This window comes from Leptonychotes weddellii, chromosome 2 (assembly GCF_054177405.1).
Source record: "Leptonychotes weddellii isolate Sample4059 chromosome 2, ASM5417740v2, whole genome shotgun sequence".
Lineage (NCBI taxonomy): Eukaryota > Metazoa > Chordata > Mammalia > Carnivora > Phocidae > Leptonychotes > Leptonychotes weddellii.
The window spans coordinates 164,825,684-164,845,566 of record NC_138370.1 but is presented as its reverse complement, the minus strand read 5'-3'; positions in this window follow the sequence as shown (position 1 = coordinate 164,845,566).

The following is a 19,883-nucleotide window of genomic DNA, read 5'->3' as shown; positions in this document are numbered from 1 at the left end:
GGGGGTGGTTTGTTTTTCTGACTGAGTTCTTTAGGCTCTCCCCCATGATCCACATTCATATAGGACATAGTGACTATGTTTTTTGGATTTATCTCCTGATTGTACCCACTTTCTCCCTTAGTAAACAATTTTCACACATCTAATTCAACTAATTCTGGTTTCTTCTCACATCTTTACAGCCTTTCCTAAGTCATTCCCTTTCTTTCCTCTTTGACTCACCCATCCTCCCCATGGAATCTAGGTTCCCAAGTTATTATTTTCTGAATATCATGATTTGGCCTATAATAGATGAAATATGGGCACTTTATAAATGCTGTATTTAAAACTCCTTGGATAACTCTAGCCTCCATTAACATGTAATCAGTGAATATAAACATATCTAAATATGTAAACATTCTCCTTAACCCTTAAAACAGATATTCAGACTGTAATTGTCACTTACATTTAACACTTCCCTAGTGCCTACCATACGGCAAAAAATGTGCTAAGTATTGGAAATGCAAGCATCCATGGACTAGGAATCACATCCGATAAGGTGAAGGGACCAGCCCACAATCATCAACAGCTAGGACTTTATAGATGTGGCCTTGGATCTCATTTGGGCTTTTAGAAACATCCACTACAATCACTTTCATGCCAGAGTACATTCTCCCTCTCTGTCTTTTCTACCTGTTCTCCATAGTGAAATCCTTGAAAACACAGTTTACACATCACCTTTTTTTGAAGTCTTCCTCTGCCATTATCCCTCCATCAGTAAGGGCTACCTACATCTTGCTCTCTCTAACAGCATATTGCTCTAGTAGAGTAGTCATAGTATTGCATTAGGAATATCTAGTCTCTGTCAGCCTTCCTCACCTTCCTCATTGTCCTTACTCATTTTGTACCTACCTTGTCTGGGAACATGATGTCTAATAGACATTTTCTTGGATGAATTACCTGATATACAAGGCTCTGAATTTGAAAGCTCCTGAAGAAATTGTAGTTATAGTCTCTGCTTTTTGGATTCAGCACAAGATCTGTATCTTAGTCTGTTCAGGCTGCTATAACAAAAATATAGACAGGGTTGCTTCAGTAACAAACATTTATTTCTCATAGTTCTGGAGGCTAGGGATCCAAGATCAGGTGTTGGTAGATGCAGTGTCTGGTGAAAGCCCATTTCCTGGTTCACAGACCACCCTCTTGCTATGTTCTCACATGGAAGGATTAGGTTGCTCTCTGGAGACTCTTTTATAAAACACTAATCCCATTCTTGAAGATTCATCCTTATTACCTAATCACCTCCCAAAGGTCCCACCCCCAAATACTATCACATTGGGGGTTAGCTTTCAAGATATGAATTTTGTGAAAGACACAAACACTCAGTTCATAAGCAGTCTGACAGAAACAAACAAAGATAAGCCCCTCATACTCCAGGTATTGGGAGTTAATTGAGATTATATAGTTGACTTATCTATTCAGCCAAAACAGTTATATAGCTATGCTTGGTGCTGATTTCTTTGGATGCCCCATGAATGATGCTTAGAAATCTTCCTTTGCTTTCTAGTTTAGTGAGCTGATGACTTTGGTAAGTAAGGCTATGAAGTCATCTATCCTGGGGTAGAAGTTGATGGCATGATCCCAGGCAAGTTAAATGGACTGATTCAGTTTTGTTTTTGTTTTTGTTTTATTAAATCTATAAAATGGGATTAATATTATCTCCCTCCATTCACAGGGTTTTTGAGTTGTCATATGAAACAAATTTTAAAACAGGTGACATCTTAGCTGTAGAAGGCAGAATAATGGCCCCTCAAAGAAGTCCTCAGGATCTGTGAATATGTTGCCCTCACAAGAGGGACTTTGCAACATGATTAAGGTTAGAAACCTTGAGATGGGAAGATTATCCTGGTTATCCAGGTAGGACCAATCTAGTTATAGGAGTTCTTGAGAGAGGAGTAGCCTCCGAAGCTACTCAGAAAGAGAGGGAGCAAGAGAAGAATGGCTAGAGAAATATCACATTGCTGGGATTGAAGATGGAGGAAGCGTGGCCTCTTAAAGCTGGAAAAGGCAAAGAGACTGAGTCTTCCCCTAAGCATCCAGAAAGGAATGGAGCCTGGCTGATTCCTTGATGTTAGCCTGTTGAAAGCCCTGTCGGACTTCTCACTAAGTATAATATATTTCTGTTGTTTTAAACCACTAATTGTGGTAATTAAATGTTTATCCTGGCCTTATTTAAATGCTGCTTCATCATATGGACTTCTAATGAAAACAAGAAGGGCAGGCACTTGAAGCTTATAAAAAGTTCATGAACTATATTTTTATCTAGGCTGACTATTCAAGTGAACAATTGCTTGAGTTAATGGAGTGAAGACTTGCTCAATGACCATTGCAAGCACTCTCTCTCATGGTTTGCATTAGGGATTTGCAAAAATCTGTAGCTTCTGAAGGGCTTAATGTTATGCAATAGATTAAGTGATGAATATTAAACTCCAATTATTTGCATTATTCATTCACTTACCATTCTGCAAATACCTGTTGAGAATTTAACCAAGGAAAAAAAGCATTACAAATTGAAAAATGCACTTAATAAACCCCTTCTGCCCTCATGGAACATCCAGACCAGTAAAACACAAATAACCAAAATGTAATCACCTGAAAGTCTTACTCACCATTGACATTCCAGGTCTCAACCCAGTCCCTGGCACATAGCAGATGCACACAAAGTAATTGGGGAGCTTTGTTGAATTGACTGTCATGTATGCCATAAAAAAATAATTCAATAATTTACCAAAGGGACAATAAGCAAAAGCTTCATAGAAGAAGTATAATTTTAAATATGCTTGGAAAGATGAGTAGGAACTGAGAAGGAAAAATTGAAGAACTTGGCCAAGGTCCAAGGTCAAACAGAAGGGAGAATGCTTAAGAAAAGCAGATAATTGAATTTGAAAGTCTAGATTGTGTAGGAAAAACACAAAAATGGAAAATGGGGCTAAAAAGTAAGCTGCAGGGGCTCCTGGGTGGCTCAGTCATTAAGTGTCTGCCCTCTGCTCGGGTCATGATCCCAGGGTCCTGGGATCGGGCCCCATATCGGGCTCCCTGCTCAGTGGGAAGCCTGCTTCTCCCTCTCCCACTCCCCCCTGCTTGTGTTCCCTCTCTCACTGTGTCTCTCTCTGTCAAATAAATAAATAAAATCTTAAAAAAAAAAATAAGATGCAGACAGATCATAAGAATCCAGCTTTCCATAGAAAGTTCCACACTAGAAATCTGAAAAATGTTTCTAAGGAGCAACAACAAATGTTTCTTTAGTCAAATAAATTGGACTGGATTAAACAAAGTTAAGCAAGTTTTTTCAATGCAATTTATTTTTAGGCCTTACAAAGCTAACGTACATTAGGCTTTTCTAGCAAAAGAAAATATGTCTGTATCCATTACTCAATAAGCACCTACCCCAAAACAGTGGCTTTAAGTCATGCTTTATGATTTCTCATGACTATGGGTTGCCTGAACAGTTCTGTGCTCACTCATGTATCTGTACTCAACTAGTAGATGGGCTGGGGTCTGGGATCACCTGCATGGTGGTCCCCAAGCAGCCTTTTTTTCAGTTGTTTTTATTCTTTTTTTTTTTTAACCTCAAGCTCCTTCACATGATGGCAAAAGTGTTCCAAAAAGGTAAGAGAGGAAGGTGCAAGGTTACTTGAGATACAGGCTTTGATAACACATGGTATCATTCTGTCACACTGTAGCGATCAAAATAAATCATAAGGCTAGCCCCAATTAAGGAGGTGGAGAAATAAATTATACCTTTTTAAGGGGAAGTGGTGTATTAGGGTTTGTGTCCCTCATAAAATTCATATGTTGAAATGTAACCCAAATGTGATGACATTTAAGATACTCCACCCTTTGGCCACTAATTGTAGGAAGTTTGTGTATTCTCTCTATAGCTTGTTTTTCTAATCTTGAGCAAGTAGCTACTATCTATCTCCCAGGATTAGGGCAATTCTTCAGTAAGGCAAAAGATTGAATGTTTTTGTCCCCCTAAAATTCATGTTGAAATCTTAACCCCTCAATATGATGGCATTAGAAAGTGGGGCCTCTGGGAAGTAATTAGGTCATGAAGTGGGGCCCTCATGAATAGGACTGTGTCCTTTAAAAAGAGACTCCAGAAAGTTCTCTCACTCCTGTGCCCATTAAAGACACAGCAAGAAGATGGCCATCTATGAACTAGGAAGTGGCCTCTCACCAGACACTGAATTTGCCAGTGCCTGATCTTGGACTTCTAGCCTCAAGAACTATGAGAATAAATTTCTGTTGTTTATAAGCCACTCAGTCTGTGTTATTCTGTTATAGCAGCCTAAACAGACTAAGAGGAATAATAATACATAAAGCACTAAATACAAGGTCATGAATCTTTTGAGCGTTTAAAGACATGGTAGGTGTTGTTATTTCATTGTATGTATTACTATTTATTATTATTATAATCTTATATTCTACTATATCTCCTAATGTAGTTTATTTACCTAGCTGTTACGCCAGATTAAGTTTTTCTTTCCAAAGTATCCTGTATTCCCTTACCTTAAGACTTGACTCATTCTGTTCCTCTGTATCAGATGCTCTCCTTTTCTTGTTTATGTACAAAATCTCTCCATAATTTAATTCCCAGCTCAAATGTCAATGCCTTTGTGATGTCTTCATTGAATATCTACTCACCCCCTAAATTCAAAGGTGACCTCTCCATCCCATGTTCCCACATACACTGCCTACACCTTGTCTTGGAAATACTTAGCTTTTCTCCCCTCAAAGACTTTAAACCTTTGAAGATAGGATCCCATTACTCCATTTTCATGGATGTTTGGTGAATACATACCCTTATTTACCTAATTATAACAAGAATTGACTCTAGTCCAAGGAATAATTAATATGAAGTTCACTTCCTCTAAATCTATTCAAATCACAAATCTGCTAAGACAAATGTAATAACTTCAGAAGGTACCTAAAGTGATATATTATTAGTTTAATGGAATTAAAAATGGAATAAAAAGAGTTAAGGTTAAAGGCACCAAAGCCTTGATGTTATGAGAAGATAGCATATTATTAGATAACTCAGGTTTTTATAATATAGCAGGAAGCCCAAGGATTTGCATATGGTTAAGCTTAAACACCACTTACATGCTGTAACAAAAAGAGAATTAACTGTTTTTATCAAAACACCTCACTTCTTAAGCAATTTGCTTAATATGATTTGCATAATTTTTCAAAATATGCAAAATGAATTTAGTATCCATTATTCATGATGATCTCAAAAGGAGCTTTTGACAATTTGCTACTCTGATATTTTTTCTCATTTGTAATCCATATCTGAAAAAAAATTAACACTCAGAAGCTATAAAATACTAAGACTTGGTGATAGCAAATTCTCAAAGAATATGGGTTTTAGAGTCATCAAATATTTTCCTACAGGAGGTGCACATAATACACTTCATCCTTTAAATCCATCAGGTTAATTAAAATAAAATAATTGAGATGACTTTGATGGAAATAAAAAAGTCTCAGAAAAGGGGAAAAAATGAAGATACTAAGAACTGGAGCAGCTTGAGAAATGGAGAATAAAGACTGGAAACCAGAGACCTGGTGCACCTTCTATGCTGGTAACTCTCCAGGTTAGTGACCTTGTTCAAGTCATGGTTCACTACTCCTGCCTCAATTACCTCACTTATAATAGAAATCCCAGTGACGTTTCTCCCATTTCAATATTCTAGGAAACTGCAGAATATTTCCACCAACTCCTTCCCACAAATTATGTGTGTGTGTGTTAGTGTGTATACACATAAACGGTAAAGACATTGGTAGTATCCTAAATGAGTTAGTTGTGGAGAAGTCTCAAATTTTCATTTGATTCCTGTTTCTTCTTTATGAAAAGGTCTGAGGAAACACATGAGTTTTTTTAATTATCTTTCTGCCTAAGTGACTTCTAAAAATAATTCATAGGCAGACTGGCATGGGGGAAGGTGCCTCAAAGACCCCAGTTTAAATACCTGGTTAGCTACTTCTAGAATCTTGGCTTGAGTTACTTATTTCTCCTCTAACTTGATTTACTTCTTTTTTAAAATAGAGCTCATCAGAGGCAGGTTTATCATAATACCCATGAAGCATATGTTTCAAGGCCTCTTTTGCATGAATTCATCTGTAATGGATTGAATGGCGCCCATCCCCACACCCTCAAAGATATGACCAAGTTGTCCTAATCTCTGGAAACTGTAAATGTGACCTTATTTGGTAAAAGGGTCTTTGTAGATGTAATCAAGTCAAGGATTTTGAGAAGAGATCATCCTGGATTACCTGGGTGGGCCCCAAATCAATGATGAGTGTCCTCATAAAAGTCACCCCAAAAAGAGAAACACAGATAAAGAAAAGATGAAAGCAGAGATTAGAGTTGTACAGCCATAAGCCAGAGGACTCCTGGAGCCACTGGAAGCTGGAAGAGTCAAGGAAGCATTCTCTCAAGTGCCTTCAGAGAGAGCATGGCCTTGCTAACACTTAGTTTATACTTCTGGCCTTGATGGTTATGAGAGAATAACTGTCAGTTGTTTTAAGCCACCAAATTTGTGTGAATTTGTTAGGAAAGCCCTGGGAAACTAATACACTTCCCAATGACCTAGAGGGACATGAGCAATGTGTTCACAGATTTTATGTTTTGTAAACACTTTCTACAGTACTTTTCCCCTCGGTCACAATTTCACTTATGTCAGATGATAGTGGAGTGGCCACAAACATTTTTCTGGGTCCAGCTAAGGCAAAGTTGACATGGGGAGACCTTTAGTGGGGGATTGGAGTGATATGTTTATGTGGTTTCACCTAGTTACCATATTACTATTTATCCTGATGTAGAAAGGCTTCCAGGAATGCTCATACAACCTACGGTGTTGACTTAGTGACATGTAGAACAAGTACAGAGGTCAAGGGTCATAAGGATCATGTGCTATGATGCCCTGCACTCTATTTGGGAGTATTCAGAAATTGGCAGAAATAATGTTTGAAATGCACAGAGCCAGAAGCTAATATGGGGAAAATTCTCCTAATCATCAGACACTTAAAATTAGAACCAGAGAAGTTATCGTTGATGCTTAATTAAAATGGAAGTTCACTGCTGACAGAAACACTCTCTGTTGATAAAGGGTCTACAATTATAATTATCTGATTTAATTTTTCTTTCATGGCAAGTATCTAATGAAATAGAATTGATCAGAAACCCTTTGTTTTTAGGGCACAAATCTGTAGAAATACTACAAACTGTGAGTATATTGATGTCTGAAGTCATACATCTATGCATCCTGGCCTCAAGAATAAGAGAAAACGTATTTGACCAACTATGCTCTAGGAAAGACTGATTAAATTTATATTATTTTTATGGAAAAAAGATATCACAAAAACTATTACATGAAAAGGTGATCAAATAATATTCTTCCCCAAAATGCCGGAACAACAACTGCCTTATTGAGGTGTGTCTGGCATTTCATTGATAAAAATATTGTTATTCTTTATCTTGATTCACTATTATATGTAGTATTTGTCAATTTTTGTGATTTTCTTATCATTATAAATATTTGCTTTTATATCTAAGTTCATATTCATAATTTAAAAATTATTTTTTAAAGAAAGTCACTGACATTTTATAAATTTATATATTTGTGTGTGTATTTATATGTACATATACATAAATACACATTCAATGTGTGTGTGTGTCCTGCCAAGGATCTGACTTGAGTTAACATATATATTCTAAAGTTTTAATGCACATAGATAAAACATCTAGCACAATCATGACTTACTGCATGGCAACTATGATTACATTCTTAATTCTAATCTGTACCATAGTTAATGTTTGCCTCTAGAACAAACAATTCACATGTAACCAACTTGTACTAAAAGATACAGTTGGGGGCGCCTGGGTGGCTCAGTTGGTTGAGCGGCTGCCTTCGGCTCAGGTTATGATCCTGGAGTCCCTGGATCGAGTCCCGCATCGGGCTCCCTGCTCAGCGGGGAGTCTGCTTCTCCCTCTCCCGCTCCTCCCTCTTGTGCTCTCTCTCTCTCTCTGACTCTCTCTCTCAAATAAATAAATAAAATCTTTAATAAAAAAAAAATTAAAAAAAAGATACAGTTGGTTTTCTAGAAGATATAGCAAAAGCAAATAAAAACAAAATGATTCTAGAATTATACATTTACTCACTAGACATTCAGAAAGCATGCACTTTATAACAATATGCAATATAATATATAAAAATTTTAACTGATCACAGCTTTCCAAGTAGATAAACAATACCAAAGCATGTTTTAAACTCTATCACACAATCTGGAAGAGATTCAGATTGTATGAGGCATGACGTTTATATAATTTGGGATACCTAATTTAAGATAGAAAATACAAAGACAGGAATTGATAATTAGATTTGACACATGTGAACACTTCACTAGAGCCCTTCTTTGGTCCTCGGAAGGAGTCCTAGAAGAGAAGAACCCTGGATTTTAAGCTCCGTGAGCTACCTAGTAAACCTACTTCTGTCTACAAGACAGGGCCAATGAGGGTGTGATGAAATAGACACTCTCATGCATTTCTGGTGTCTTTGGAAAATTCATCTCAATTAAATAAACCAACATGCTCAAAATATTTTTATTTCTAAAAATATTTCTATTCATTTCAATGACATCAGTAAAAATGTAGAATCACTTATACAAAATTAAATACATTTTCATACATAACTACTTCACCAAAGAACTCATAAAAATTGAAAATAAGGCTTAAAAAGATTTTCTAAAACTCTGGAAAGTTTTAGGGAAAACATCAGACTCAGAACAGGCCTATCTGGCATGGTCTGAGCTATTTCCCATGCATTTGTAGCAAAAGTGGAAGAAAGAACAAAATCTTAACAATTGTCCTCTTTTAATAAACACTATTGGTGTTTTCTCCTTTTCTTATATCTGTATTTTTCTAAAACAAGGATGTATTACATTCTCAGTGAAAATTTTATACAATAAATTTTTGAACTTTTTGAGTGATCGTAGGAAAACAATTCTTAAATAAAAGCTTGGTTTATCAACCAGAAGTATCTTGAAATTCTCAAAAGAAAAATTTAATTTTAACTTCCTTTACTGTATAAATCAATTCACACTATCCAGAATTTTTTTTTCTAGGCTGAGATGACATTTGACTTTGGAATAAGTAAACTTTGATGAGGTCTCATAATTCCTAGAAGCCCAATGCAACAAAGGAAATGTGCTGCAAGACTGACTAGCAAACCAGAAGCTTCCTTCAATGCTGGATGCTGCCCATGTCCTCCCTTCATTCAGCACACCTCTGCAGAGTACCCTCTGGAGGGCTCTTCCAGTTGTATTACTTTTCACTTTATCAGGTCTTGTCATTAAAATACAACTCAGTTGTTTCTTGGAAGTATAAAAATGGACAATGGAATGACAACCAAACAATTTTTCACATTGCAAATAATTTCTTCAGCCCACAACTTCAGCTTTGTTTGTTTGTTGAAACTTATTTGAAACTCTCCCGTGTGAAAGTTTGGCGAAATCCAGCCAAGGTGCCCTGATTTCAAATATTGATTGAGTTGTTTTCTGACTGTGTGACCCGAGACGGTTCATTCAACTGCTTTTAAATTAAATTTTGCTCATCTCTAAAAGGAACACGAATGAGTTCTGCAAAGGATCATGATGCAGTCTAAATGAGATAAAGTAGTAAAAGTGCTTGATGCAATAACTTAGTGATAAATCATATTATTTTTTACTAGCTTGCACAAGATAATAATGAGCTACCCATAACATTTTTGCGAAATTTATTTATTTCCTAAATGGGAACGGCTTGCAGAATATGGAGCGGTTTCCTGGGGACATCTTTCTTTCCTATGTTTTCATGTGCCTGTCTTTCTCTCTCTCTCTCTCTTTTTTTAATCTATCTCGCTCTTCCTCCATCCTCTGCTTTCATCTTTTTGTACAAACACACATAAACACTCATTCTTGGTCTTACTATTCTCTTTGACTCCAACATACTCTATGCCCCCATCAGTCTTTCTTTCTTTCTCTCTGTCTCCCCCGCCCCTGACACATATGCATACACACACTCACTCACATCCACTCACACTCACATTCAAATATGGTGAATAAAGAGACAAGGATAGAATGACAGTTTCAGCTTACTTTTCCTAGTCTTAGTCTATTCTTCAGCTTATAGAAAGAATGTTCTGGTCCCAAGCCCTTGTGAATAAAATAAGCCCATATGAGTTTTAAGTGAAAATGGACCTTTAGACTCTCTGTCTTTGAACATCCAACAATTAGGATGGTCTACTTCCTGGGACCAGCAGCGACAGCAGCATCACCTGGCAACTTGGAAATGCATAATCTCAGGTGCTACCTCTCTTCTGTGGAATCAGAAACTGCAGGTGGGCCCAGCAATCTGTGTTTTCACCACTCCCCCCAGTGACTATACACATGCTCGAGTTTGAGAACTGGGCTAGAAGAAACTCCATTTTCCCATACCCTCTATGGCAGATCATTGCTTAATGGTTCATCTTGCTGAAAAATGGATTTGCCAAAATGGTGACCACAATCAATGACTTATTAATTATACAATAGAACCCTCTCAGTAGCTAATTTCAATGAGAAACTAATGAGGAGTCACATTACGTTTGTTTTACCAAAACATGCAGAAAATTTAGGACAAATCTAATTAGAGGCTTTTGCTTACCATGATTGCCAAGAAAGAAACAAATATAAAGCAAACAAATGGGTAAAAGTCATTTAACTCTTTTGGCATTCAAACCAGGAAAAGAATCAAAGGAGCAAAAACTTTTTATCCTCATATTACACATTTAGTGGATTCCAACATGTACAATCATCTTTGGAAATGAGATTTTGCATAATGAGATTTTTTTAAGAGGCTGTTTCTTTGGAATTGAATTCTAATCATTAATATTCTTTCAGCAAGAACAGATGGTTCAAATTTATATATCTACCCCACTCCTCAAAGGAAAGTAGAATGTAAGCTCCATGAAGACAGAATTTTCTTTTCTCTTCTTGCTCAAAGATGTATCCCAAGCACCTAAAACAAAGCTTGGCATAAGGCAGGCGATTAATAACTATTCATTAAATGAGTGATTGAGTAAAAACTGTATTTTATAAATTGGTCTTATCTCTTGTTTTTCCATTACCCAAAAAGCTGGATTCATGGGATTTTCACCAGGGTTGTCACACAAGACCTGGCACTCGGAAGGGCCCCAGTGCTTAGTCTAATGCTCTCTTGTTACCATCTTTTAGTTTTGAATAATTTATTTTTGAAAATGTGTTTTGTAAGGTTTGTGAGGTTCTAGGGGATCATGGAGTAAGGGCATGGCAGACAATATATGTAAATACGAATGCCTACTATTACTTGCCATGCCATTTGAAATTAGTGTTCACCATGCCCTATGGGCACAAAATTCCCATGGATCCATGATGTGTGGGAGTTCAGCAAGATGCAGAGTAAGTATGAAGTCTGTCGCCTCTATCACTGAGTAAGCAGGACCCTCAGGACAGACCTGAGAGGCCATGTTTTTTATTCAAACCAAAACTCTTCTACCAGAGAGAAGGCAATGGAGTTCTAGAAACGCAAAAGACCATGGAATACCATCATGTCCTTTCTTACTGGTATTACTTCCCCATATCAGCCAACCCCTTATGATGAAAATTATGGCACAGAAGGAAAAGAAAAATAGGGTAACCTATAGTTTTAAGTTCTTTCCTACTCACCAGTGAGCTGCAGATAGTGAATATTGGCTGAATTTGCATAGATCAAAAAGTGAAATAAAACCAGTTGAGTTAGTTTGCATTGTACTTCCACTGTTCTGCATGTATGAGCTACAAAATACAGACAGTATAATTTCAGTGACTTAATGCATTATATTTTCATTTAGAACTGGCATTGTACAATATATAGATAAGAAAAATATATACTAATCACTTAAAATTCCAATTTTCTCTGCTTAGAATGGCATTGGATAGCAAATAAAAACCACCATACAGGTTGACAGTGTGTGGAAGAAAAGAAAATTTTATATTTTAATACTTCTAACAAAACTTTTTTTCTTCCCTTCAAACAAGGGACGGTGCGTTATTATGTTTCAAATTATATTACTGGTCCTGACTATCCATAAGTTCTACAAACAGATCCACTTAATCAGTACAACTTTCTAAACAAGACAGTCTTTTCCCTAGTTTTTCATTTTCACATGTGTGATTTCTGCTGTCTGAAAGGCCAGTGTGGAAAACACCCAGTTTTAGAGACAAACAGATGAGTTTTTATATCCTGACTGCTATTTTTAGGTATATGGCTTACATCTACCTCCTTATAGTTTTTACCTCCTTTACTATATGATGGAGGCTTGCTAGTACCTACTTCTTAGAGTTATCAAGGGAATAAAATAAAATACTTTAGGGAAGTTAAAATAAGACAATATGTATAAAGCTCCTCCTGTAAATGATTTCAGGGCCAGGCAAGAAGTACAGTAGGTTTGGCATCTTGGCATCAGCCAGTTGGTAATATTGAGAACCATCAAGACACTAGAGTGGCAAGCCTCACTTAAAGGAATTCTAATTTTACAAAATGCTTAAAGCATTGTATTTGACTTTATATTTCTGCTACAGTGGAAAATGTAAAAGACTGACAAATCCAAGTTTTGGCAACCATGTGGGCCAACTGGAACCCTCACGCACTCCTTGTGGAAATGTAAAATTGTATAACCACACTGGAAAGCACCTAGATGGTTTCTTTAAAAAGTTAAGAAATAATACATTATATGTTAAAAAAAAGAAGAAGAAGATAGCAGGAGGGGAAGAATGAAGGGGGGGAATCGGAGGCGGAGACGAACCATGAGAGACTATGGACTCTGAGAAACAAACTGAGGCTTCTAGAGGGGAGCGGGGTGGGAGGATGGGTTAGCCTGGTGATGGCTATTAAAGAGGGCATGTATTGCACGGAGCACTGGGTGTTATTTGCAAACAATGAATCATGGAACACTACATCAAAAACTAATGATGTAATGTATGGTGATTAACATAACATAACAATTAAAAAAAATAAAAAGCAAAAAAAAAAAGTTAAGAAATATGTTCATGCAAAATAAATGAAAGCAAATGTCCTTACAAAGATTTGTGCACAATGTTCATAGCAGCCTCATTCACAATAATTAATGACTCCAATTGACTCAAATGAAGCAGTGAAATGTTTCTCAATTAAAAAAAAAAGAAATGAACTGCTGATAGTGGCACAGCCTGGATAAATCTTACAATCATTTGCTGACTACAGAGCCAGATATCAAAGATTACATATTATGTGATTCCATGTATGTAGGATTCCAGAAAAGGTCGAACTAACCTGTGGTGGCAAAAAGACAGATCCATAGTCACCAGAGGCTAGCAACAGAGGATGAGCATGGTAGCTAAGGGCATGAGGAGAATTTGTGGGGAAATGAAAATGATCTATAGCTTGGTTTTGGCACTGTTTATGGAGGTATTTATATCAATATTAACAAATTTTATATTTCTTATGTATGCAGGTTATCTTATGTAAACTAAATTTCAATAAAACACAAACAATTGAATGAGAAGACTGACAGCCAGTGGAAGAACTCATGGATTTACCCAAGGTCACCCTGCTGATCAGCACAAGAGCCAGTAAAAAACACCAATTTTCGAATCCTAAGGACAGACAACAAAATTTTTGGGAGGTGCAAACAAATTGTATCTGTAGATTTCTGTTTGCAGGCTTACAATTTACAACCTCTGGTGCAGATGGTAAATGAATTTGTGGGTCCCCTTTACCACTTTTCTCAGATTCACACTTCTTCTACAACACCTTTATATGGAAACAATTTCTTCCTCAAGACCTACCAGAACAGTCTTCTCTTTGATCAAATCTTCTTCACCTCCTCCAGGTGGTTGGCCATGACTTTCTGGGCTCTTGCAGCACCGGGTTTATGCTTTTACTCTAGCTCATGTCATAGGTACTGGAGTCAAACTTCTTAAGTGTGAATTTTGGCTCTACTACTTATTACTGCAACACCTTGGACAAGTCATAACTCTTGGACTTCAACTCCTTTATTTATAAAAAGGAGAAAGTAATAAGGTTGTTGAGAGATGATAGAAGGTATGCAAAACACTTGGTATAGATCCTGGCACATGGTAGACAGAATTCAGTGGATGTTACTTTTTTCATGGTCATTACCAACATTAACATTTTGGATTTCATCTGCTCATGTCTGCTCTCCCATTATTCTAGGAGTTCCCTCATGGGTAGAGAGTGTTTCTTGCTCATCTTATCCCCAGCATCTGCACACAAGTGCTCTGTAAGGGTCTGATGAATCAGTGAGTGGGTGAGTCAGAACCTTACCACCTATTCTCACTTCCTAGTTACTTGAGAATGACTAATGGGAACTTAGTCGTGCTGACCTTCACAGGTGCTGAGGAAATATTTTTTTTCTTTCCTACTAAAGCAGTCAAGCTTAACCTTCACTTGTTAGACTCTCTGCCAAGAAGAAGGCACAAAACTGTAGTTCATCTAATTTATGAAGACATAGTAAAAGTAAAGGTCCCACAGAGATGCTTAGGGTATGGGACTACTACAGCTAAAGCAGTGAACAACCTAGTAGATTCTCTGCAAGTGAGTGGGATACCCAAACATCACACCAAAACACCAATGTCATGGTAGAAAAGGAAAGCAGAGTGTGTGTGGATCCTACTTTAGTCCTTTCCAGAGATGAGAATGATTTACCTTCAGGAAACAAGCTATGGCTCATGAAATGCCATTTTCAAAACACAACAAATCCAAGTTAGGTTAGGAAGTGATGTGATCTGAGGGAAGTAGTAGTAGGTGCTATGTACCCAGTAGGGGGGTAATTTAGGGGCAGAGGTTTTCAGTTCTCATGGTCCATCCCCAGAGAATGTTCAGGGTTTCAGTATTATTTTCTGTAGACATGTGTACCTTTCAAATATTAATTTATTCAATGACTTGATATTTTTGTAAAAATTATAAAAGCAACATATGCCTATTGCAAAGCATGAAGAAATATATTGTTGAACATAAAGAGGATCCTCATTCAGAAATGGCCGCTGTTGAAATTGTGGTGTGCATTCCTGAAGTGTTCTGTAAATTTATTTTATGTAACAAAATAGAAGTTAACCAGGAAGTTCCCAGACTTCACATTTTCCATACCTATGAAAGAGAATTCTTTTGGAGGGCACCCATTTCTCCTTTCACCACTTTTGTTCAGCCCTCTGTGGAGTGTCCTTCAATTTCTAGAGCAGCCCTTTGGGCATGAGGTGTTCCAAATCAGTACAAGTGAGAGGGTTGCAAGAAGTTTTGGCTTGGAGTAAGGGAAATGTTTGAAAGGAGATTCTGGAGGATGAAGCCAAGTAAAAGCTGGGATGTGTGTAGGAAGAGAATGAAAGAGAAAGGGAGCTTTAAAAATGTTAAGTGGTATGACTAATCTTTATGGTGTTTGAGAAAAATATGGAAAATATTTGAGTCATTGAAAAATTATTTTTTTTGGTTTCCAGACTGTGTTTCCTTGAGTTATAGTTATGGTTTATAACAGTTGCTGAGGGAGAACTGAGTGTCAGAGTAACAGCTCATTAATGATATAAAAGTAGGTATCAATGTGAATATAGAAATAAGCACAAATGCAAGCATAAGCATGAATATAGGATATAGAATATATATTCATATAAGTATCACTGTTAACATTAGTAAACCTTGGATACAAAGAGGTAGAAAATGGAGAGAGATTTGAAACCAAATCATATTAAAGGAGCTTTTTTCAGTAAACATAAAATGAACACGGTTCCATATCAATAAATCCTTCAGTTGAGATTTTTTTTTTCACTGAAGAATCAGACATCTACACAAACCAGCACAATTGAACAGGATTCTATTAAAACACATGGAAAAATAAGGGAGTAGAAACACAATAATTTTTTGTTAACAGGAGGTCCAAGCCTCATGGTTGAAATTGGAGAATTGTCTGGATTCATAGCAGCCCTGGGATGTTAGCACTCGGAGCTGTGTGAAATGGCACCAGAATGGCGAGGTATGAGTTGGCTACAAACTGTCTTTTCTTTTTTTATTCCAATCAACTATAAAATATACCCTTGTTTCTAATTTAAATTTCTAAGATATATAGGAGAGAGAGAAAGAGAAGCTGCCTAATCTATGAATCTGATTGTGCTGGATATTAACTATCACCTCAATTTGAGAACAGAATTTGTCACATAAAGTCATGGCACAGATAGCTGGCAGCCTAAGTATACGTCATTGCCCTGGGCTGAGGGGATAAGGGGAATATGGTCACAAGATACTTGTATTGCTCAGAAACCCTTGTTGCAATTGAAATTAGAAAGGAGAAAAGGGATTTACCAGCTCACATATCTTAGGAGTTCATGGATAGTCAAGGTACAGATATGGCTGAATATATGTGGTCAAATTATATCATCAGGAATATACGTTGGCTTTAATTTCCCAGTTCTGCTTTTACCTGTCTTTCCATCATTCCTTCAGGCTTTTCCCTTGTGGTGACAAAAAGAGCCACCAGAAATATTAGACTTTCAGTTTATCAGAGGAAAGATCCACATAATGAGAAGAGATTGCTTCTTTTCCTTTAACTATAGCAGAATATCAATGCTTAACTCTGACTCACCCAGTTTGATAGGTTATACACACACCTCAAAGTCAATCAACATGGCTTGAAGAATGAGGTAATCATATTAGTCAAGTTGGGATTCTAGACATGGGTTAGCTTCACCTAAGCCAGGTGGGTTCAAAGTCAGGGAGATGCAGTTAATGAATACTGGACAAGGATAATCAGAAAGGAAGCAGGTGCACTCAAACTGGACAGGTGCAGTATGATCATGGACTATTGACAAAGGTGTGGACAGTACTTAGTAAAAGTAACAACAATGGTGTAATGTCTCAGAGTCATCACAGATAGCCATTACTCCTTTTAAGTCCAAAGAGGCAAGGAAGAAGCAGTTCCAGAACCCACAGAAAGCTGTAAAAATAGGGTTGCCTTTAATAGAGGGACACAGCCAATCCATGATGATCTAACAAGACAGAAAACATTGGAACAAATATTCTGAACTCAGTCTCCTTATATTTCTTCTAGGTACTTTGGTTGCCTCCCAACCTGACTGCAAACCAGAGGGCAAGGATGCTGATTGTTGTTTGCTTTTATTTACTTTTTGTATAAAGTTAAACAAGATAATCTCCCAGAGATAAACAAGATAATCTCCCAGAGATAAACAACCCTAAGAGTTTGATATACAAAGCTTCAAACTTCTCTGTTTCTATAAAGTACACATCTACAAATACACACTCATGTACGTACCCACATTTGTATGTGTAAATAAACACATGCACATACAGTACATATGAAAAATCATATATACGAACACGTGTATGTGTGTGTCTTACAAAGAAGGTTATGTCATATGTATTGTTTGCTAGATTGGTATTGTTATACAATTTGGATATCTTTCCAAGTCCATATATTTATATTTCTGTAATTATTATACATATAAAAATTTTATAACTTCATCATAATTTATTTTGCCATTTTCTTGTTGAGAAAGCTTTTGTTTTTTTCTGTGTTTCTGCTGTTAATACACATTGCAACAATATAGTCCCTTGCACATATCTTTATGAACTCCTGGGGCCATGGAGTTGTGGTTACAGAGATTTTTACGGCATTCTCTTTCTTAATTATCCTCCAGTATTCAATTTTGTACATTTAAAAGTGAAAGGTAGTGTGCTCCCTACTTCTTTGAAAAATCTAAATGTTACCCCTCTGAATTAGTTTCCTAGGGTTGCCTTCACAAATTACCACAGACTTCATGGCTTCAACAAATTCTTCACAGTTCTGAAGGCCAGAAGTCTGAAATCAAAATCTGAGCAGGGTTGGCTCCTTCCAGAGGAAGGTTCTAAAGGAGAGTCTGTTCCATGCCTAGCTTCTAGTGGCTGTGGACGATCCTTGGCATTTCTTGGCTTGGAGCTGCGTTGCTCCAATCTCTGCACCAATTTCATGTGGCTTTTTCCTCTGCATCTCTGTGTCTTCTCTTTTTCTAATTTTGTAAGGACACCTATCATTGGATTCAGTGTGGGCCCTAAATCCAGGATGAGCTCAACTCGAGATTCTTAATTATATGTGCAGAGAACCTATTCCCAAATAAGGTCACATTCATAGGGGGCAGGGCTTAAAATTTGGACACATCTTTTGAGAACACAGTTCAACTTACTATACAATCACCTCTCTTTATTATTGCTGCTGTTGGTTTATTTTGTCTTTCTTTACAATTATTAAGTGTCAGATTCTTTTCATGTTGTTTTTTGTACATTTATGTTATTCTTATGTGAATTGCCTGGGTGTTTTTGTGTATGAATGTATTGGTTTTCTTTTATTGTGGTAAGAATATTTAAAATGGGATCTACTCTCTTAACAAATTTTTAAATGTCATATTATTGTTGACTACAGGTGAAGTGTTTCAGCAGATTTCTAGAGCTTACACATGTTGCTTAACTGAAGCTTTATACCCCATTGATTAGCAGCCCACCATTTCCCACTCCCCCGTGCCCTGGCAACTACCATTGCATTCTTTGGTTCTATGAATTTGACTATTTTAGACACCTCATAAAAACACAATCATGCAGTATTTGTCTTTCCATGATGGGTTTGCTCCTTTGTGCTTTTTCAATTATTATTTCTTGTTATTAATTAGTAGAGGGTTTAAAACATAAATAGTAGATCTATATTGTAAATTTCATTCAAAGCATTTTCTATCCTTTAGATCTTTTTGAAACATATAGTCTTATGTCACACAAAATTTCTATTTTTTGGATAATCAAACCTGTCAATTTTCTTGATAAATTTTGGAGTTCACTTCATGCTTTAAAAACCTCAAGTTTATTAGAATACTCTCCTGTTGCTCACATAATGTTTTTTAGCTTTTAGATTAAACCTTTAGAACACTAATTTATTTGGAATTTAATTTTTGTGTATGCTGTGTAGATAAGAGTTGACATTTTTTTCAGTAGGGACAACATTTTGTCCCCCAAATTATTTATTATTATATTATTTTCTCACTGTTTTGAAACATTTCATTATAGATTGCTCTGTTTCTGGATTATTGAATTAGTTCCTGAGATTCATTTATCTATATCTGTGTACACTCATTTAATATTATTTTCTGTATAGTATATAATACATTCTAGTGGCATAAGTGCACCTTCATTGGTCATATTTTTCAATATTTTCTTGGCCTCAGGTGCCTGAGTTGCTCAGTTGGTTAAGTGTCTGCCTTCAGCTCAAGTCATGATCTCAGTGTCCTGGAATCAAGCCCCGCATGGGGCTCCCTGCCCAACGGGGAGCCTTCTTCTCCTCTCCCCCTCCCCTCCCCCACACTCGTTCTCTCTCTCTCTCTCGCTCTGCTCTCTCTCAAATAAATAAATAAAAATCTTAAAGAATATATATTTTCTTGACCTCTCTCTTATACTTACTCTTCTGACTGACATTTGAAATTTCTTACAAAATCATCAAAAGATGGAATTCTGATTTAAATTGAGTTAAATACACATATTTTATTTTAATGGAGAGATATCATCCCATCCCAGAGGATAGTATAATTCCCCAAATCTTCAAATCTTATTTAAAATTTTTAGTAACATTTTATAGATTTCTTAACATTGGTCTTACATAGATTTATTTAAATGTATATCTTCATATTTTATAATTTTTGCTTAGATTTTAGTTTGTTTTGTATTTTAGCTTTTGGATTTGGTTTGTTTCCCGATATATGTTCTGATTTGCCATCATAAACATAAATAAAAT